The following is a 21,411-nucleotide window of genomic DNA, read 5'->3' on the forward strand; positions in this document are numbered from 1 at the left end:
AATTAGCCAAGAGAGCTTTTGGGGGTGGGGCATCTTCATAGACAAGTGGCTGTAGATAGGAATTGTGAGAGAACATACTTCATGATCAGCTGTGCCCTTGACACTCTTAAGAATTCTGAGATACTGGAGTATGGAAATGGGCTTTATTAATGAGAGTACTTACACAAATTCTCTCTCCATAAATTTTGAAATAAAGAAGGGCAATCATGAGCCTTGACATCTTGATCTTTCCTCCTACAGAGAAGTCAATTTTCAAGCTTACAAAGAAGGTTGCCCTTGAGTCCTTGGAAGACCATTGGATGCTGCAGCTCTCTCCATTTCCATGGGCCCTTTTCTAACATGGAGGCAGTGTTGGTGAGCCTGGTAAGAACTGGGTCTGGGTGATATATAATCATAAGTGGCTGTGTTTTCCCAGCCTGGGTCAATGATGACAACCCAATGTCATGAAGAGAGGTGATGACATCAAAATAAGCCTGTAGGTGTACGCTGAGGCCCGCCCAGGAGGACAGGGTTACAGGAGGTTCTTTAAGTCTTTGGACACCTCTTGGGGGACTTGCCTGAAGTACTCAAATGGCCTTGTCTTTGACACCTTCTGAGAAATTTTCAAAATCCTTGTTCTCCTTTGCTGCTAAACACTGCTTACTAACATCACTAAGTCTTTTACTCACTTGTGTACATCTGCATGGCATCCACATTGCTTATGCCCCTGTCTTTTCTGGTGTTTTGCAGTCATGTGGCATGCCTTCTTGGAGCCAAAACAATCAGAGATGTCAGTAAGTGGAATCATCTGTGCTAATGTCTTCCCTTCTCTATAGCTTGTGCCTTTGTGTATTACAGTGGAGGCTCAGCCAAACTCAAGTGCTTAAGGATAGCTAAACAATAAATCCAAACACGCCAGAAGATTTTTCGATTGTGGGTTAAGTTTCTACCATGTAGTGCCATATACATTACGAGGGTACAGGAATTTTCCTTAAAATATTTCTTATTCCTAGCCCCATTATAGATTACACTGCTGAACATGATGATAACATGCATGCAACATGCTAAGCATGACTCTTGATTAATACATGGATCCTTCCACAGGAGTCTATCCAGAGAGTGTTCCAGCCTGTTCTCAGGACTCTCTTTAAGATGACATGGGAAAAAAAGAAACTTGATTACTGAGAACAAAGTAGTCTCTAAAAATCCACCATTTGCCAACCAACATGATGTCTTGACAAGGGAAAAGGTTAGCAAATTTTCCAATTTTTCCCAAAATCTTCATTCCAGAGGAATTTTACATATGGGTGTTAGTTGATTTCTGGGTTGCAAATTCAATTCCTTCCCAAATCCCTTCAAAGTATTGGATTCTCTTCTTGCTAAACTTCACCCTCAAATCCTCAAATAAATTTGCCAGGCATGGATTTTTTCATAGGTCAAGCTTATCTTGTGGAACCTGACACCACTGGGCTAAATGTCAACTTGCCTCATGTTAGATTCAGGAACTAGGGTCACCTTTTCAGTATCATGGTACTGCAATACATTAATTAAGACATATGCTTCCATGGCAGAACATTTGTCACTATCCACTCTGCCTCTGACACACGACTGCAGAATGTAAGAAATGTGTTTCAAAATGACTTGAGACATTCAGTTTAGACCTTGCAGGTGAATGATCCTTCCCCTCAGGTAGAATGAGAAACTCACAACTTCCTTCAAACAGACTCTAAAATCTCTGTGAGGTTGTCTGTATACTGTGCTTTTTAAAATAACTTGAGCTCTCGAGCAAAGTGTTGGCACGTCCAGAGAGAGTTGAGGTTAAAGGCATATATGCACTGGCTGCTTTTTCTAGATAAAGAATTAAGCCTGTCTTGGGACAAGTTGCTACTTTGTGTTTTCCATGTTTCTTGTAGCAAATTAGCCAAGAGAGCTTTTGGGGTGGGGCTTCTTCATAGACAAGTGGCTGTAGATAGGAATTGTGAGAGAACATACTTCATGATCAGCTGTGCCCTTGAACACTCTTAAGAATTCTGAGATACTGGAGTATGGAAATGGGCTTTATTAATGAGAGTACTTACACAAATTCTCTCTCCATAAATTTTGAAATAAAGAAGGGCAATCATGAGCCTTGGCATCTTGTTCTTTCCTCCTACAGAGAAGTCAATTTTCAAGCTTACAAAGAAGGTTGCCCTTGAGTCCTTGGAAGACCATTGGATGCTGCAGCTCTCTCCATTTCCATGGGCCCTTTTCTAACCTGGAGGCAGTGTTGGTGAGCCTGGTAAGAACTGGGTCTGGGTGATATATAATCATAAGTGGCTGTGTTTTCCAGCCTGGGTCAATGATGACAACCCAATGTCATGAAGAGAGGTGATGACATCAAAATAAGCCTGTAGGTGTACGCTGAGGCCCGCCCAGGAGGACAGGGTTACAGGAGGTTCTTTAAGTCTTTGGACACCTCTTGGGGGGACTTGCCTGAAGTACTCAAATGGCCTTGTCCTTTGACACCTTCTGAGAAATTTTCAAAATCCTTGTTCTCCTTTGCTGGGAAACACTGCTTACTAACAATCACTAAGTCTTTTACTCAACTTGTGTACAATCTGCATGGCATCCACATTGCTTATTGCCCCTGTCTTTTCTGGTGTTTTGCAGTCATGTGGCATGCCTTCTTGGAGCCAAAACAATCAGAGATGTCAGGTAAGTGGAATCATCTGTGCTAATGTCTTCCCTTCTCTATAGCTTGTGCCATTGTGTATTACAGTGTGAGGCTCAGCCAAACTCAAGTGCTTAAGGATAGCTAAACAATAAATCCAAACACGCCAGGAGATTTTCAATTGTGGGTTAAGTTCTACCATGTAGACATATACATTTACGAGGGTACAGGAATTTTCTTAAAATCTGATTATTCCTAGCCCCATTAATAGGAGCCACCCTTGATGCAATAAGAGGATAACTAACTGCTGAACATGAAATCTGCATTTTCCTTGCTCACCACATTAGCAGTTACAGGATCTCAACAGAGGCTTCCAAGCCTGTTCTCAGGACTCTCTTTAAGATGACATGGGAACCAAGAAACAGAGCCTTGATTACTGAGACAAAAGTAGTCTATAAAAATCCACCATTGCCAACCACCACATGATGTCTTGACAAGGGAACAAGGTCTAGCAAATTTTCCCAAAATCTTCATTCCAGAGGGAATTTACATATGGGTGTTAGTTGAAGTTGTCTGGGTTGCAATGGAAACAATTCCTTCCCAAATTCCTTCAAAGTATTGGATTCTCTTCTTGCTAAACTTCACCCCTCAACCATCCTCAAATAAAAACTTGCCAGGCATGGATTTTTTCATAGGTCAAGCCTTATCTTGTGGAACCTGACACCACTGGGCTAAATGTCAACTTGCCTCATGTTAGATTCAGGAACTAGGGTCACCTTTTCAGTATCATGGTACTGCAATACATTAAGCCTTAAGACATATGCTTCCATGGCAGAAAATTTGTCACTATCCACTCTGCCTCTGACACACTGCGGAATGTAGAAAATGTGTTTCAAAATGACTTGAGACATTCAGTTTAGACCTTGCAGGTGAATGATCCTTCCCCTCAAGGTAGAATGAGAAACTCACAACTTCCTTCAAACAGAACTCTAAAATCTCTGTGAGGTTGTCTGTATACTGTGCTTTTTAAAATAACTTGAGGAGCTCAAGCATAGTGTTTGGCAGGTCCAGAGAGTTGAGGTTAAAGGCATATATGCACTGGCTGCTTTTTCTAGATAAAGAATTAAGCCTGTCTTGGGACAAGTTGCTACTTTGTGTTTTGCATGTTTCTTGGAGCAAATTAGCCAAGATGAGCTTTTGGGGGTGGGGCATCTTCATAGACAAGTGGCTGTAGATAGGAATTGTGAGAGAACATACTTCATGATCAGCTGTGCCCTTGACACTCTTAAGAATTCTGAGATACTGGAGTATGGAAATGGGCTTTATTAATGAGAGTACTTACACAAATTCTCTCTCCATAAATTTTGAAATAAAGAAGGGCAATCATGAGCCTTGACATCTTGATCTTTCCTCCTACAGAGAAAGTCAATTTTCAAGCTTACAAAGAAGGTTGCCCTTGAGTCCTTGGAAGACCATTGGATGCTGCAGCTCTCTCCATTTCCATGGGCCCTTTTCTAACATGGAGGCAGTGTTGGTGAGCCTGGTAAGAACTGGGTCTGGGTGATATATAATCATAAGTGGCTGTGTTTTCCCAGCCTGGGTCAATGATGACAACCCAATGTCATGAAGAGAGGTGATGACATCAAAATAAGCCTGTAGGTGTACTCTGAGGCCCGCCCAGGAGGACAGGGTTACAGGAGGTTCTTTAAGTCTTTGGACACCTCTTGGGGGACTTGCCTGAAGTACTCAAATGGCCTTGTCCTTTGACACCTTCTGAGAAATTTTCAAAATCCTTGTTCTCCTTTGCTGGGAAACACTGCTTACTAACAATCACTAAGTCTTTTACTCAACTTGTGTACAAGTCTGCATGGCATCCACATTGCTTATGCCCCTGTCTTTTCTGGTGTTTTGCAGTCATGTGGCATGCCTTCTTGGAGCCAAAACAATCAGAGATGTCAGGTAAGTGGAATCATCTGTGCTAATGTCTTCCCTTCTCTATAGCTTGTGCCTTTGTGTATTACAGTGTGAGGCTCAGCCAAACTCAAGTGCTTAAGGATAGCTAAACAATAAATCCAGACTCGCCAGAAGATTTTTCGATTGTGGGTTAAGTTCTACCATGTAGACATATACATTTACGAGGGTACAGGAATTTTCTTAAAATCTGATTATTCCTAGCCCCATTAATAGGAGCCACCCTTGATGCAATAAGAGGATAACTAACTGCTGAACATGGTATCTGCATCTTCCTTGCTCACCACATGAGCAGTTACAGGATCTCAACAGAGGCTTCCAAGCCTGTTCTCAGGACTATCTTTAAGATGACATGGGAACCAAGAAACAGAGCCTTGATTACTGAGACAAAAGTAGTCTATAAAAATCCACCATTGCCAACCACCACATGATGTCTTGACAAGGGAACAAAGGTCTAGCAAATTTTCCCAAAATCTTCATTCCAGAGGGAATTTACATATGGGTGTTAGTTGAAGTTGTCTGGGTTGCAATGGAAACAATTCCTTCCCAAATTCCTTCAAAGTATTGGATTCTCTTCTTGCTAAACTTCACCCCTCAACCATCCTCAAATAAAACTTGCCAGGCATGGATTTTTCATAGGTCAAGCCTTATCTTGTGGAACCTGACACCACTGGGCTAAATGTCAACTTGCCTCATGTTAGATTCAGGAACTAGGGTCACCTTTTCAGTATCATGGTACTGCAATACATTAAGCCTTAAGACATATGCTTCCATGGCAGAACATTTGTCACTATCCACTCTGCCTCTAACACACTGCAGAATGTAAGAAAATGTGTTTCAAAATGACTTGAGACATTCAGTTTAGAACCTTGCAGTGAATGATCCTTCCCTCAAGGTAGAATGAGAAACTCACAACTTCCTTCAAACAGACTCTAAAATCTCTGTGAGGTTGTCTGTATACTGTGCTTTTTTAAAATAAGTTGAGGAGCTCAAGCAAAGTGTTGGCCAGGTCCAGAGAGTTGAGGTTAAAGGCATATATGCACTGGCTGCTTTTTCTAGATAAAGAATTAAGCCTGTCTTGGGACAAGTTGCTACTTTGTGTTTTTGCATGTTTCTTGAGCAAATTAGCCAAGAGAGCTTTTGGGGGTGGGGCATCTTCATAGGACAAGTGGCTGTAGATAGGAATTGTAAGAGACATACTTCATGATCAGCTGTGGCCCTTGACACTCTTAAGAATTCTGAGATACTGGAGTATGGAAATGGGCTTTATTAATGAGAGTACTTACACAAATTCTCTCTCCATAAATTTTGAAATAAAGAAGGGCAATCATGAGCCTTGACATCTTGATCTTTCCTCCTACAGAGAAGTCAATTTTCAAGCTTACAAGAGAAGGTTGCCCTTGAGTCCTTGGAAGACCATTGGATGCTGCAGCTCTCTCCATTTCCATGGGCCCTTTTCTAACCTGGAGGCAGTGTTGGTGAGCCTGGTAAGAACTGGGTCTGGGTGATATATAATCATAAGTGGCTGTGTTTTCCCAGCCTGGGTCAATGATGACAACCCAATGTCATGAAGAGAGGTGATGACATCAAAATAAGCCTGTAGGTGTACGCTGAGGCCCGCCCAGGAGGACAGGGTTACAGGAGGTTCTTTAAGTCTTTGGACACCTCTTGGGGGGACTTGCCTGAAGTACTCAAATGGCCTTGTCCTTTGACACCTTCTGAGAAATTTTCAAAATCCTTGTTCTCCTTTGCTGGGAAACACTGCTTACTAACAATCACTATGTCTTTTACTCAACTTGTGTACAATCTGCATGGCATCCACATTGCTTATGCCCCTGTCTTTTCTGGTGTTTTGCAGTCATGTGGCATGCCTTCTTGGAGCCAAAACAATCAGAGATGTCAGGTAAGTGGAATCATCTGTGCTAATGTCTTCCCCTTCTCTATAGCTTGTCCCTTTGTGTATTACAGTGTGAGGCTCAGCCAAACTCAAGTGCTTAAGGATAGCTAAACAATAAATCCAGACTCGCCAGAAGATTTTCGATTGTGGGTTAAGTTCTACCATGTAGACATATACATTTACGAGGGTAAAGGAATTTTCTTAAAATCTGATTATTCCTAGCCCCATTAATAGGAGCCACCCTTGATGCAATAAGAGGATAACTAACTGCTGAACATGGTATCTGCATCTTCCTTGCTCACCACATGAGCAGTTACAAGATTTCAACAGAGGCTTCCAAGCCTGTTCTCAGGACTCTCTTTAAGATGACATGGGAACCAAGAAACAGAGCCTTGATTACTGAGACAAAAGTAGTCTCTAAAAATCCACCATTGCCAACCACCACATGATGTCTTGACAAGGGAACAAAGGTCTAGCAAATTTTCCCAAAATCTTCATTCCAGAGGGAATTTACATATGGGTGTTAGTTGAAGTTGTCTGGGTTGCAATGGAAACAATTCCTTCCCAAATTCCTTCAAAGTATTGGATTCTCTTCTTGCTAAACTTCACCCCTCAACCATCCTCAAATAAAACTTGCCAGGCATGGATTTTTTCATAGGTCAAGCCTTATCTTGTGGAACCTGACACCACTGGGCTAAATGTCAACTTGCCTCATGTTAGATTCAGGAACTAGGGTCACCTTTTCAGTATCATGGTACTGCAATACATTAAGCCTTAAGACATATGCTTCCATGGCAGAACATTTGTCACTATCCACTCTGCCTCTGACACACTGCGGAATGTAAGAAAATTGTGTTTCAAAATGACTTGAGACATTCAGTTTAGACCTTGCAGGTGAATGATACTTCCCTCAAGGTAGAATGAGAAACTCACAACTTCCTTCAAACAGACTCTAAAATCTCTGTGAGGTTGTCTGTATACTGTGCTTTTTAAAATAACTTGAGGAGCTCAAGCAAAGTGTTGGCAGGGTCCAGAGAGTTGAGGTTAAAGGCATATATGCACTGGCTGCTTTTTCTAGATAAAGAATTAAGCCTGTCTTGGGACAAGTTGCTACTTTGTGTTTTGCATGTTTCTTGGAGCAAATTAGCCAAGAGAGCTTTTGGGGGTGGGGCATCTTCATAGACAAGTGGCTGTAGATAGGAATTGTGAGAGAACATACTTCATGATCAGCTGTGCCCTTGACACTCTTAAGAATTCTGAGATACTGGAGTATGGAAATGGGCTTTATTAATGAGAGTACTTACACAAATTCTCTCTCCATAAATTTTGAAATAAAGAAGGGCAATCATGAGCCTTGACATCTTGATTCTTTCCTCCTACAGAGAAGTCAATTTCAAGCTTACAAAGAAGGTTGCCCTTGAGTCCTTGGAAGAACCATTGGATGCTGCAAGCTCTCTCCATTTCCATGGGCCCTTTTCTAACATGGAGGCAGTGTTGGTGAGCCTGGTAAGAACTGGGTCTGGGTGATATATAATCATAAGTGGCTGTGTTTTCCCAGCCTGGGTCAATGATGACAACCCAATGTCATGAAGAGAGGTGATGACATCAAAATAAGCCTGTAGGTGTACGCTGAGGCCCGCCCAGGAGGACAGGGTTACAGGAGGTTCTTTAAGTCTTGGACACCTCTTGGGGGACTTGCCTGAAGTACTCAAATGGCCTTGTCCTTTGACACCTTCTGAGAAATTTTCAAAATCCTTGTTCTCCTTTGCTGGGAAACACTGCTTACTAACAATCACTAAGTCTTTTACTCAACTTGTGTACAATCTGCATGGCATCCACATTGCTTATGCCCCTGTCTTTTCTGGTGTTTTGCAGTCATGTGGCATGCCTTCTTGGAGCCAAAAACAATCAGAGATGTCAGGTAAGTGGAATCATCTGTGCTAATGTCTTCCCTTCTCTATAGCTTGTCCCTTTGTGTATTACAGTGTGAGGCTCAGCCAAACTCAAGTGCTTAAGGATAGCTAAACAATAAATCCAGACTCGCCAGAAGATTTTCGATTGTGGGTTAAGTTCTACCATGTAGACATATACATTTACGAGGGTACAGGAATTTTCTTAAAATCTGATTATTCCTAGCCCCATTAATAGGAGCCACCCTTGATGCAATAAGAGGATAACTAACTGCTGAACATGGTAATCTGCATCTTCCTTGCTCACCACATGAGCAGTTACAGGATCTCAACAGAGGCTTCCAAGCCTGTTCTCAGGACTCTCTTTAAGATGACATGGGAACCAAGAAACAGAGCCTTGATTACTGAGACAAAAGTAGTCTATAAAAATCCACCATTGCCAACCACCACATGATGTCATTGACAAGGGACCAAAGGTCTAGCAAATTTTCCCAAAATCTTCATTCCAGAGGGAATTTACATATGGGTGTTAGTTGAAGTTGTCTGGGTTGCAATGGAAACAATTCCTTCCCAAATTCCTTCAAAGTATTGGATTCTTTTCTTGCTAAACTTCACCCCTCAACCATCCTCAAATAAAAACTTGCCAGGCATGGATTTTTTCATAGGTCAAGCCTTATCTTGTGGAACCTGACACCACTGGGCTAAATGTCAACTTGCCTCATGTTAGATTCAGGAACTAGGGTCACCTTTTCAGTATCATGGTACTGCAATACATTAAGCTTTAAGACATATGCTTCCATGCCAGAACATTTGTCACTATCCACTCTGCCTCTGACACACTGCAGAATGCAAGAAAATGTGTTTCAAAATGACTTGAGACATTCAGTTTAGACCTGGCAGGTGAATGATCCTTCCCCTCAAGGTAGAATGAGAAACTCACAACTTCCTTCAAACAGACTCTAAAATCTCTGTGAGGTTGTCTGTATACTGTGCTTTTTAAAATAAATTGAGGAGCTAGAGCAAAGTGTTGGAATGTCCAGAGTTGAGGTTAAAGGCATATATGAACTGGCTGCTTTTTCTAGATAAAGAATTAAGCCTGTCTTGGGACAAGTTGCTACTTTGTGTTTTCCATGTTTCTTGTAGCAAATTAGCCAAGAGAGCTTTGGGGGGTGGGGCTTCTTCATAGACAAGTGGCTGTAGATAGTAATTGTGAGAGAACATACTTCATGATCAGCTGTGCCCTTGACATTCTTAAGAATTCTGAGATACTGGAGTATGGAAATGGGCTTCATTAATGAGAGTACTTACACAAATTCTCTCTCCATAAATTTTGAAATAAAGAAGGGCAATCATGAGCCTTGACATCTTGATCTTTCCTCCTACAGAGAAGTCAATTTTCAAGCTTACAAAGAAGGTTGCCCTTGAGTCCTTGGAAGACCATTGGATGCTGCAGCTGTCTCCATTTCCATGGGCCCTTTTCTAACCTGGAGGCAGTGTTGGTGAGCCTGGTAAGAACTGGGTCTGGGTGATATGTAATCATAAGTGGCTGTGTTTTCCTAGCCTGGGTCAATGATGACAACCCAATGTCATGAAGAGAGGTGATGACATCAAAATAAGCCTCCAGGTGTACGCTGAGGCCCGCCCAGGAGGTCAGGGTTACAGGAGGTTCTTTAAGTCTTTGGACACCTCTTGGGGGACTTGCCTGAAGTACTCAAATGGCCTTGTCCTTTGACACCTTCTGAGAAATTTTCAAAATCCTTGTTCTCCTTTGCTGGGAAACACTGCTTACTAACAATCACTAAGTCTTTTACTCAACTTGTGTACAATCTGCATGGCATCCACATTGCTTATGCCCCTGTCTTTTCTGGTGTTTTGCAGTCATGTGGCATGCCTTCTTGGAGCCAAAACAATCAGAGATGTCAGGTAAGTGGAATCATCTGTGCTAATGTCTTCCCCTTCTCTATAGCTTGTGTCCTTTGTGTATTACAGTGTGAGGCTCAGCCAAACTCAAGTGCTTAAGGATAGCTAAACAATAAATCCAGACTCGCCAGAAGATTTTCGATTGTGGGTTAAGTTCTACCATGTAGACATATACATTTACGAGGGTACAGGAATTTTCTTAAAATCTGATTATTCCTAGCCCCATTATAGGAGCCACCCTTGATGCAATAAGAGGATAACTAACTGCTGAACATGGTATCTGCATCTTCCTTGCTCACCACATGAGCAGTTACAGGATCTCAACAGAGGCTTCCAAGCCTGTTCTCAGGACTCTCTTTAAGATGACATGGGAACCAAGAAACAGAGCCTTGATTACTGAGACAAAAGTAGTCTATAAAAATCCACCATTGCCAACCACCACATGATGTCTTGACAAGGGAACAAAGGTCTAGCAAATTTTCCCAAAATCTTCATTCCAAAGGGAATTTACATATGGGTGTTAGTTGAAGTTGTCTGGGTTGCAATGGAAACAATTCCTTCCCAAATTCCTTCAAAGTATTGGATTCTTTTCTTGCTAAACTTCACCCCTCAACCATCCTCAAATAAAACTTGCCAGGCATGGATTTTTTCATAGGTCAAGCCTTATCTTGTGGAACCTGACACCACTGGGCTAAATGTCAACTTGCCTCATGTTAGATTCAGGAACTAGGGTCACCTTTTCAGTATCATGTACTGCAATACATTAAGCCTTAAGACATATGCTTCCATGGCCAGAACATTTGTCACTATCCACTCTGCCTCTGACACACTGCAGAATGCAAGAAAATGTGTTTCAAAATGACTTGAGACATTCAGTTTAGACCTTGCAGGTGAATGATCCTTCCCCTCAAGGTAGAATGAGAAACTCACAACTTCCTTCAAACAGACTCTAAAATCTCTGTGAGGTTGTCTGTATACTGTGCTTTTTAAAATAAATTGAGGAGCTAGAGCAAAGTGTTGGAATGTCCAGAGAGTTGAGGTTAAAGGCATATATGCACTGGCTGCTTTTTCTGGATAAAGAATTAAGCCTGTCTTGGGACAAGTTGCTACTTTGTGTTTTCCATGTTTCTTGTAGCAAATTAGCCAAGAGAGCTTTGGGGGGTGGGGCTTCTTCATAGATAAGTGGCTGTAGATAGGAATTGTGAGAGAACATACTTCATGATCAGCTGTGCCCTTGACACTCTTAAGAATTCTGAGATACTGGAGTATGGAAATGGGCTTCATTAATGAGAGTACTTACACAAATTCTCTCTCCATAAATTTTGAAATAAAGAAGGGCAATCATGAGCCTTGACATCTTGATCTTTCCTCCTACAGAGAAGTCAATTTTCAAGCTTACAAAGAAGGTTGCCCTTGAGTCCTTGGAAGACCATTGGATGCTGCAGCTGTCTCCATTTCCATGGGCCCTTTTCTAACCTGGAGGCAGTGTTGGTGAGCCTGGTAAGAACTGGGTCTGGGTGATATATAATCATAAGTGGCTGTGTTTTCCCAGCCTGGGTCAATGATGACAACCCAATGTCATGAAGAGAGGTGATGACATCAAAATAAGCCTCCAGGTGTACGCTGAGGCCCGCCCAGGAGGACAGGGTTACAGGAGGTTCTTTAAGTCTTTGGACACCTCTTGGGGGACTTGCCTGAAGTACTCAAATGGCCTTGTCCTTTGACACCTTCTGAGAAATTTTCAAAATCCTTGTTCTCCTTTGCTGGGAAACACTGCTTACTAACAATCACTAAGTCTTTTACTTCAACTTGTGTACAATCTGCATGGCATCCACATTGCTTATGCCCCTGTCTTTTCTGGTGTTTTGCAGTCATGTGGCATGCCTTCTTGGAGCCAAAACAATCAGAGATGTCAGGTAAGTGGAATCATCTGTGCTAATGTCTTCCCTTCTCTATAGCTTGTCCCTTTGTGTATTACAGTGTGAGGCTCAGCCAAACTCAAGTGCTTAAGGATAGCTAAACAATAAATCCAGACTCGCCAGAAGATTTTCGATTGTGGGTTAAGTTCTACCATGTAGATATATACATTTACGAGGGTACAGGAATTTTTTTAAAATCTGATTATTCCTAGCCCCATTAATAGGAGCCACCCTTGATGCAATAAGAGGATAACTAACTGCTGAACATGGTATCTGCATCTTCCTTGCTCACCACATGAGCAGTTACAGGATCTCAACAGAGGCTTCCAAGCCTGTTCTCAGGACTCTCTTTAAGATGACATGGGAACCAAGAAACAGAGCCTTGATTACTGAGACAAAAGTAGTCTATAAAAATCCACCATTGCCAACCACCACATGATGTCTTGACAAGGGACCAAAAGTCTAGCAAATTTTCCCAAAATCTTCATTCCAGTGGGAATTTACATATGGGTGTTAGTTGAAGTTGTCTGGGTTGCAATGGAAACAATTCCTTCCCAAATTCCTTCAAAGTATTGGATTCTTTTCTTGCTAAACTTCACCCCTCAACCATCCTCAAATAAAACTTGCCAGGCATGGATTTTTTCATAGGTCAAAGCCTTATCTTGTGGAACCTGACACCACTGGGCTAAATGTCAACTTGCCTCATGTTAGATTCAGGAACTAGGGTCACCTTTTCAGTATCATGGTACTGCAATACATTAAGCCTTAAGACATATGCTTCCATGGCAGAACATTTGTCACTATCCACTCTGCCTCTGACACACTGCAGAATGCAAGAAAATGTGTTTCAAAATGACTTGAGACATTCAGTTTAGACCTGGCAGGTGAATGATCCTTCCCCTCAAGGTAGAATGAGAAACTCACAACTTCCTTCAAACAGACTCTAAAATCTCTGTGACGTTGTCTGTATACTGTGCTTTTTAAAATAAATTGAGGAGCTAGAGCAAAGTGTTGGAATGTCCAGAGAGTTGAGGTTAAAGGCATATATGCACTGGCTGCTTTTTCTAGATAAAGAATTAAGCCTGTCTTGGGACAAGTTGCTACTTTGTGTTTTCCATGTTTTCTTGTAGGCAAATTAGCCAAGAGAGCTTTGGGGGGTGGGGCTTCTTCATAGACAAGTGGCTGTAGATAGGAATTGTGAGAGAACATACTTCATGATCAGCTGTGCCCTTGACACTCTTAAGAATTCTGAGATACTGGAGTATGGAAATGGGCTTCATTAATGAGAGTACTTACACAAATTCTCTCTCCATAAATTTTGAAATAAAGAAGGGCAATCATGAGCCTTGACATCTTGATCTTTCCTCCTACAGAGAAGTCAATTTTCAAGCTTACAAAGAAGGTTGCCATTGAGTCCTTGGAAGACCATTGGATGCTGCAGCTCTCTCCATTTCCATGGGCCCTTTTCTAACCTGGAGGCAGTGTTGGTGAGCCTGGTAAGAACTGGGTCTGGGTGATAAGTAATCATAAGTGGCTGTGTTTTCCTAGCCTGGGTCAATGATGACAACCCAATGTCATGAAGAGAGGTGATGACATCAAAATAAGCCTCCAGGTGTACGCTGAGGCCCGCCCAGGAGGACAGGGTTACAGGAGGTTCTTTAAGTCTTTGGACACCTCTTGGGGGACTTGCCTGAAGTACTCAAATGGCCTTGTCCTTTGACCACCTTCTGAGAAATTTTCAAAATCCTTGTTCTCCTTTGCTGGGAAACACTGCTTACTAACAATCACTAAGTCTTTTACTCAACTTGTGTACAATCTGCATGGCATCCACATTGCTTATGCCCCTGTCTTTTCTGGTGTTTTGCAGTCATGTGGCATGCCTTCTTGGAGCCAAAACAATCAGAGATGTCAGGTAAGTGGAATCATCTGTGCTAATGTCTTCCCTTCTCTATAGCTTGTGCCTTTGTGTATTACAGTGTGAGGCTCAGCCAAACTCAAGTGCTTAAGGATAGCTAAACAATAAATCCAGACTCGCAAGAAGATTTTTCGATTGTGGGTTAAGTTCTACCATGTAGACATATACATTTACGAGGGTACAGGAATTTTCTTAAAATCTGATTATTCCTAGCCCCATTAATAGGAGCCACCCTTGATGCAATAAGAGGATAACTAACTGCTGAACATGGTATCTGCATCTTCCTTGCTCACCACATGAGCAGTTACAGGATCTCAACAGAGGCTTCCAAGCCTGTTCTCAGGACTCTCTTTAAGATGACATGGGAACCAAGAAACAGAGCCTTGATTACTGAGACAAAAGTAGTCTATAAAAATCCACCATAGCCAACCACCACATGATGTCTTGACAAGGGAACAAAGGTCTAGCAAATTTTCCCAAAATCTTCATTCCAGAGGGAATTTACATATGGGTGTTAGTTGAAGTTGTCTGGGTTGCAATGGAAACAATTCCTTCCCAAATTCCTTCAAAGTATTGGATTCTCTTCTTGCTAAACTTCACCCCTCAACCATCCTCAAATAAAACTTGCCAGGCATGGATTTTTTCATAGGTCAAGCCTTATCATGTGGAACCTGACACCACTGGGCTAAATGTCAACTTGCCTCATGTTAGATTCAGGAACTAGGGTCACCTTTTCAGTATCATGGTACTGCAATACATTAAGCCTTAAGACATATGCTTCCATGGCAGAAAATTTGTCACTATCCACTCTGCCTCTGACACACTGCGGAATGTAAGAAAATGTGTTTCAAAATGACTTGAGACATTCAGTTTAGAACTTGCAGGTGAATGATCCTTCCCCTCAAGGTAGAATGAGAAACTCACAACTTCCTTCAAACAGACTCTAAAATCTCTGTGAGGTTGTCTGTATACTGTGCTTTTAAAATAACTTGAGGAGCTCAAGCAAAGTGTTGGCAGGTCCAGAGAGTTGAGGTTAAAGGCATATATGCACTGGCTGCTTTTTCTAGATAAAGAATTAAGCCTGTCTTGGGACAAGTTGCTACTTTGTGTTTTGCCATGTTTCTTGGAGCAAATTAGCCAAGAGAGCTTTTGGGGGTGGGGCATCTTCATAGACAAGTGGCTGTAGATAGGAATTGTGAGAGAACATACTTCATGATCAGCTGTGCCCTTGACACTCTTAAGAATTCTGAGATACTGGAGTATGGAAATGGGCTTTATTAATGAGAGTACTTACACAAATTCTCTCTCCATAAAATTTGAAATAAAGAAGGGGCAATCATGAGCCTTGACATCTTGATCTTTCCTCCTACAGAGAAGTCAATTTTCAAGCTTACAAGAAGGTTGCCTTGAGTCCTTGGAAGACCATTGGATGCTGCAGCTCTCTCCATTTCCATGGGCCCTTTTCTAACCTGGAGGCAGTGTTGGTGAGCCTGGTAAGAACTGGGTCTGGGTGATATATAATCATAAGTGGCTGTGTTTTCCCAGCCTGGGTCAATGATGACAACCCAATGTCATGAAGAGAGGTGATGACATCAAAATAAGCCTGTAGGTGTACGCTGAGGCCCGCCCAGGAGGACAGGGTTACAGGAGGTTCTTTAAGTCTTTGGACACCTCTTGGGGGACTTGCCTGAAGTACTCAAATGGCCTTGTCCCTTTGACACCTTCTGAGAAATTTTCAAAATCCTTGTTCTCCTTTGCTGGGAAACACTGCTTACTAACAATCACTAAGTCTTTTACTCAACTTGTGTACAATCTGCATGGCATCCACATTGCTTATGCCCCTGTCTTTTCTGGTGTTTTGCAGTCATGTGGCATGCCTTCTTGGAGCCAAAACAATCAGAGATGTCAGGTAAGTGGAATCATCTGTGCTAATGTCTTCCCTTCTCTATAGCTTGTGCCTTTGTGTATTACAGTGTGAGGCTCAGCCAAACTCAAGTGCTTAAGGATAGCTAAACAATAAATCCAAACACGCCAGGAAGATTTTCGATTGTGGGTTAAGTTCTACCATGTAGACATATACATTTACGAGGGTACAGGAATTTTCTTAAAATCTGATTATTCCTAGCCCCATTAATAGGAGCCACCCTTGATGCAATAAGAGGATAACTAACTGCTGAACATGGTATCTGCATCTTCCTTGCTCACCACATGAGCAGTTACAGGATCTCAACAGAGGCTTCCAAGCCTGTTCTCAGGACTCTCTTTAAGATGACATGGGAACCAAGAAACAGAGCCTTGATTACTGAGACAAAAGTAGTCTCTAAAAATCCACCATTGCCAACCACCACATGATGTCTTGACAAGGGAACAAAGGTCTAGCAAATTTTCCCAAAATCTTCATTCCAGAGGGAATTTACATATGGGTGTTAGTTGAAGTTGTCTGGGTTGCAATGGAAACAATTCCTTCCCAAATTCCTTCAAAGTATTGGATTCTCTTCTTGCTAAACTTCACCCCTCAACCATCCTCAAATAAAACTTGCCAGGCATGGATTTTTTCATAGGTCAAGCCTTATCTTCTGGAACCTGACACCACTGGGCTAAATGTCAACTTGCCTCATGTTAGATTCAGGAACTAGCGTCACCTTTTCAGTATCATGGTACTGCAATACATTAAGCATTAAGACATATGCTTCCATGGCAGAACATTTGTCACTATCCACTCTGCCTCTGACACACTGCGGAATGTAAGAAAATGTGTTTCAAAATGACTTGAGACATTCAGTTTTAGACCTTGCAGGTGAATGATCCTTCCCCTCAAGGTAGAATGAGAAACTCACAACTTCCTTCAAACAGACTCTAAAATCTCTGTGAGGTTGTCTGTATACTGTGCTTTTTAAAATAACTTGAGGAGCTCAAGCAAAGTGTTGGCAGGTCCAGAGAGTTGAGGTTAAAGGCATATATGCACTGGCTGCTTTTTCTGGATAAAGAATTAAGCCTGTCTTGGGACAAGTTGCTACTTTGTGTTTTGCATGTTTCTTGTAGCAAAGTAGCCAAGAGAGCTTTTGGGGGTGGGGCTTCTTCATAGACAAGTGGCTGTAGATAGGAATTGGTGAGAGAACATACTTCATGATCAGCTGTGCCCTTGACACTCTTAAGAATTCTGAGATACTGGAGTATGGAAATGGGCTTCATTAATGAGAGTACTTACACAAATTCTCTCTCCATAAATTTTGAAATAAAGAGGGCAATCATGAGCCTTGACATCTTGATCTTTCCTCCTACAGAGAAGTCAATTTTCAAGCTTACAAAGAAGGTTGCCCTTGAGTCCTTGGAAGACCATTGGATGCTGCAGCTCTCTCCATTTCCATGGGCCCTTTTCTAACCTGGAGGCAGTGTTGGTGAGCCTGGTAAGAACTGGGTCTGGGTGATATATAATCATAAGTGGCTGTGTTTTCCCAGCCTGGGTCAATGATGACAACCCAATGTCATGAAGAGAGGTGATGACATCAAATAAGCCTGTAGGTGTACGCTGAGGCCCGCCCAGGAGGACAGGGTTACAGGAGGTTCTTTAAGTCTTTGGACACCTCTTGGGGGACTTGCCTGAAGTACTCAAATGGCCTTGTCCTTTGACACCTTCTGAGAATTTTCAAAATCCTTGTTCTCCTTTGCTGGGAAACACTGCTTACTAACAATCACTAAGTCTTTTACTCAACTTGTGTACAATCTGCATGGCATCCACATTGCTTATGCCCCTGTCTTTTCTGGTGTTTTGCAGTCATGTGGCATGCCTTCTTGGAGCCAAAACAATCAGAGATGTCAGGTAAGTGGAATCATCTGTGCTAATGTCTTCCCTTCTCTATAGCTTGTGCCTTTGTGTATTACAGTGTGAGGCTCAGCCAAACTCAAGTGCTTAAGGATAGCTAAACAATAAATCCAAACACGCCAGGAGATTTTCGATTGTGGGTTAAGTTCTACCATGTAGACATATACATTTACGAGGGTACAGGAATTTTCTTAAAATCTGATTATTCCTAGCCCCATTAATAGGAGCCACCCTTGATGCAATAAGAGGATAACTAACTGCTGAACATGGTATCTGCATCTTCCTTGCTCACCACATGAGCAGTTACAGGATCTCAAGAGAGGCTTCCAAGCCTGTTCTCAGGACTCTCTTTAAGATGACATGGGAACCAAGAAACAGAGCCTTGATTACTGAGACAAAAGTAGTCTATAAAAATCCACCATTGCAACCACCACATGATGTCTTGACAAGGGACCAAAAGTCTAGCAAATTTTCCCAAAATCTTCATTCCAGAGGGAATTTACATATGGGTGTTAGTTGAACTTGTCTGGGTTGCAATGGAAACAATTCCTTCCCAAATTCCTTCAAAGTATTGGATTCTCTTCTTGCTAAACTTCACCCCTCAACCATCCTCAAATAAAACTTGCCAGGCATGGATTTTTTCATAGGTCAAGCCTTATCTTGTGGAACCTGACACCACTGGGCTAAATGTCAACTTGCCTCATGTTAGATTCAGGAACTAGGGTCACCTTTTCAGTATCATGGTACTGCAATACATTAAGCTTTAAGACATATGCTTCCATGACAGAACATTTGTCACTATCCACTCTGCCTCTGACACACTGCAGAATGCAAGAAAATGTGTTTCAAAATGACTTGAGACATTCAGTTTAGACCTTGCGGGTGAATGATCCTTCCCCTCAAGGTAGAATGAGAAACTCACAACTTCCTTCAAACAGACTCTAAAATCTCTGTGAGGTTGTCTGTATACTGTGCTTTTTAAAATAACTTGAGGAGCTCAAGCAAAGTGTTGGCAGGTCCAGAGAGTTGAGGTTAAAGGCATATATGCACTGGCTGCTTTTTCTAGATAAAGAATTAAGCCTGTCTTGGGACAAGTTGCTACTTTGTGTTTTCCATGTTTCTTGTAGCAAATTAGCCAAGAGAGCTTTTGGGGGTGGGGCTTCTTCATAGACAAGTGGCTGTAGATAGGAATTTTGAGAGAAAATACTTCATGATCAGCTGTGCCCTTGACACTCTTAAGAATTCTGAGATACTGGAGTATGGAAATGGGCTTTATTAATGAGAGTACTTACACAAATTCTCTCTCCATAAATTTTGAAATAAAGAAGGGCAATCATGAGCCTTGACATCTTGATCTTTCCTCCTACAGAGAAGTCAATTTTCAAACTTACAAAGAAGGTTGCCCTTGAGTCCTTGGAAGACCATTGGATGCTGCAGCTCTCTCCATTTCCATGGGCCCTTTTCTAACCTGGAGGCAGTGTTGGTGAGCCTGGTAAGAACTGGGTCTGGGTGATATATAATCATAAGTGGCTGTGTTTTCCCAGCCTGGGTCAATGATGACAACCCAATGTCATGAAGAGAGGTGATGACATCAAAATAAGCCTCCAGGTGTACGCTGAGGCCCGCCCAGGAGGACAGGGTTACAGGAGGTTCTTTAAGTCTTTGGACACATCTTGGGGGACTTGCCTGAAGTACTCAAATGGCCTTGTCCTTTGACACCTTCTGAGAAATTTTCAAAATCCTTGTTCTCCATTGCTGGGAAACACTGCTTACTAACAATCACTAAGTCTTTTACTCAACTTGTGTACAATCTGCATGGCATCCACATTGCTTATGCCCCTGTCTTTTCTGGTGTTTTGCAGTCATGTGGCATGCCTTCTTGGAGCCAAAACAATCAGAGATGTCAGGTAAGTGGAATCATCTGTGCTAATGTCTTCCCTTCTCTATAGCTTGTGCCTTTGTGTATTACAGTGTGAGGCTCAGCCAAATTCAAGTGCTTAAGGATAGCTAAACAATAAATCCAAACACGCCAGGAGATTTTCGATTGTGGGTTAAGTTCTACCATGTAGACATATACATTTACGAGGGTACAGGAATTTTCTTAAAATCTGATTATTCCTAGCCCCATTATAGGAGCCACCCTTGATGCAATAAGAGGATAACTAACTGCTGAACATGGTATCTGCATCTTCCTTGCTCACCCACATGAGCAGTTACAGGATCTCAACAGAGGCTTCCAAGCCTGTTCTCAGGACTCTCTTTAAGATGACATGGGAACCAAGAAACAGAGCCTTGATTACTGAGACAAAAGTAGTCTATAAAAATCCACCATTGCCAACCACCACATGATGTCTTGACAAGGGACCAAAAGTCTAGCAAATTTTTCGAAAATCTTCATTTCAGAGGGAATTTACATATGGGTGTTAGTTGAAGTTGTCTGGGTTGCAATGGAAACAATGCCTTCCCAAATTCCTTCAAAGTATTGGATTCTTTTCTTGCTAAACTTCACCCCTCAACCATCCTCAAAAAAACTTGCCAGGCATGTATCTTTTCATAGGTCAAGCCTTATCTTGTGGAACCTGACACCACTGGGCTAAATGTCAACTTGCCTCAAGTTAGATTCAGGAACTAGGGTCAACTTTTCAGTATCATGGTACTGCAATACATTAAGCCTTAAGACATATGCTTCCATGGCAGAACATTTGTCACTATCCACTCTGCCTCTGACACACTGCAGAATGCAAGAAAATGTGTTTCAAAATGACTTGAGACATTCAGTTTAGACCTTGCAGGTGAATGATCCTTCCCCTCAAGGTAGAATGAGAAACTCACAACTTCCTTCAAACAGACTCTAAAATCTCTGTGAGGTTGTCTGTATACTGTGCTTTTTAAAATAACTTGAGGAGCTAGAGCAAAGTGTTGGCATGTCCAGAGAGTTGAGGTTAAAGGCATATATGCACTGGCTGCTTTTTCTAGATAAAGAATTAAGCCTGTCTTGGGACAAGTTGCTACTTTGTGTTTTCCATGTTTTTTGTAGCAAATTAGCCAAGAGAGCTTTTGGGGGTGGGGCTTCTTCATAGACAAGTGGCTGTTGATAGGAATTGTGAGAGAACATACTTCATGATCAGCTTTGCCCTTGACACTCTTAAGAATTCTGAGATACTGGAGTTTGGAAATAGGCATTATTAATTAGAGTACTTACACAAATTCTCTCTCCATAAATTTTGAAATAAAGAAGGGCAATCAAGAGCCTTGACATCTTGATCTTTCCTCCTACAGAGAAGTCAATTTTCAAACTTACAAAGAAGGTTGCCCTTGAGTCCTTAGAAGACAATTGGATGCTGCAGCTCTCTCCATTTCCATGGGCCCTTTTCTAACATGGAGGCAGTGTTGGTGAGCCTGGTAAGAACTGGGTCTCGGTGATATA

General features: G+C 41.9%; 1 long non-coding RNA gene and 11 other non-coding genes across 12 annotated transcripts; all 12 read left to right on the plus strand.

The window, feature by feature from the left end:
• The first annotated feature begins 418 nt into the window (after positions 1-418).
• Positions 419-495, plus strand: LOC117701362 (small nucleolar RNA SNORD115). The gene has a single exon (XR_004605701.1). It is a non-coding gene; the product is annotated as a small nucleolar RNA SNORD115 (small nucleolar RNA).
• Positions 496-2,311: 1,816 nt separating this feature from the next.
• On the plus strand, positions 2,312-2,388 carry LOC117701363 (small nucleolar RNA SNORD115). The gene has a single exon (XR_004605702.1). It is a non-coding gene; the product is annotated as a small nucleolar RNA SNORD115 (small nucleolar RNA).
• A 1,839-nt stretch (positions 2,389-4,227) lies between these two features.
• On the plus strand, positions 4,228-4,304 carry LOC117701378 (small nucleolar RNA SNORD115). The gene has a single exon (XR_004605717.1). It is a non-coding gene; the product is annotated as a small nucleolar RNA SNORD115 (small nucleolar RNA).
• Positions 4,305-6,142: 1,838 nt separating this feature from the next.
• Positions 6,143-6,219, plus strand: LOC117701364 (small nucleolar RNA SNORD115). Its single transcript, XR_004605703.1, has one exon. It is a non-coding gene; the product is annotated as a small nucleolar RNA SNORD115 (small nucleolar RNA).
• Positions 6,220-8,058: 1,839 nt separating this feature from the next.
• LOC117701365 (small nucleolar RNA SNORD115) lies at positions 8,059-8,135 on the plus strand. Its single transcript, XR_004605704.1, has one exon. It is a non-coding gene; the product is annotated as a small nucleolar RNA SNORD115 (small nucleolar RNA).
• Positions 8,136-9,970: 1,835 nt separating this feature from the next.
• LOC117701347 (small nucleolar RNA SNORD115) lies at positions 9,971-10,047 on the plus strand. Its single transcript, XR_004605685.1, has one exon. It is a non-coding gene; the product is annotated as a small nucleolar RNA SNORD115 (small nucleolar RNA).
• A 1,835-nt stretch (positions 10,048-11,882) lies between these two features.
• On the plus strand, positions 11,883-11,959 carry LOC117701359 (small nucleolar RNA SNORD115). Its single transcript, XR_004605697.1, has one exon. It is a non-coding gene; the product is annotated as a small nucleolar RNA SNORD115 (small nucleolar RNA).
• Positions 11,960-13,797: 1,838 nt separating this feature from the next.
• Positions 13,798-13,874, plus strand: LOC117701371 (small nucleolar RNA SNORD115). The gene has a single exon (XR_004605709.1). It is a non-coding gene; the product is annotated as a small nucleolar RNA SNORD115 (small nucleolar RNA).
• A 1,835-nt stretch (positions 13,875-15,709) lies between these two features.
• LOC117701366 (small nucleolar RNA SNORD115) lies at positions 15,710-15,786 on the plus strand. Its single transcript, XR_004605705.1, has one exon. It is a non-coding gene; the product is annotated as a small nucleolar RNA SNORD115 (small nucleolar RNA).
• Positions 15,787-17,623: 1,837 nt separating this feature from the next.
• Positions 17,624-17,699, plus strand: LOC117701380 (small nucleolar RNA SNORD115). Its single transcript, XR_004605718.1, has one exon. It is a non-coding gene; the product is annotated as a small nucleolar RNA SNORD115 (small nucleolar RNA).
• Positions 17,700-17,910: 211 nt separating this feature from the next.
• Positions 17,911-21,381, plus strand: LOC143433915 (uncharacterized). Its single transcript, XR_013070153.1, has 4 exons — positions 17,911-17,981; positions 19,354-19,476; positions 19,847-19,891; positions 21,264-21,381. It is a non-coding gene; the product is annotated as an uncharacterized LOC143433915 (long non-coding RNA).
• On the plus strand, positions 19,532-19,608 carry LOC117701383 (small nucleolar RNA SNORD115). Its single transcript, XR_004605720.1, has one exon. It is a non-coding gene; the product is annotated as a small nucleolar RNA SNORD115 (small nucleolar RNA).
• Positions 21,382-21,411: the final 30 nt, after the last annotated feature.

Source organism: Arvicanthis niloticus (assembly GCF_011762505.2).
Source record: "Arvicanthis niloticus isolate mArvNil1 chromosome Y unlocalized genomic scaffold, mArvNil1.pat.X SUPER_Y_unloc_6, whole genome shotgun sequence".
Taxonomy (NCBI): domain Eukaryota; kingdom Metazoa; phylum Chordata; class Mammalia; order Rodentia; family Muridae; genus Arvicanthis; species Arvicanthis niloticus.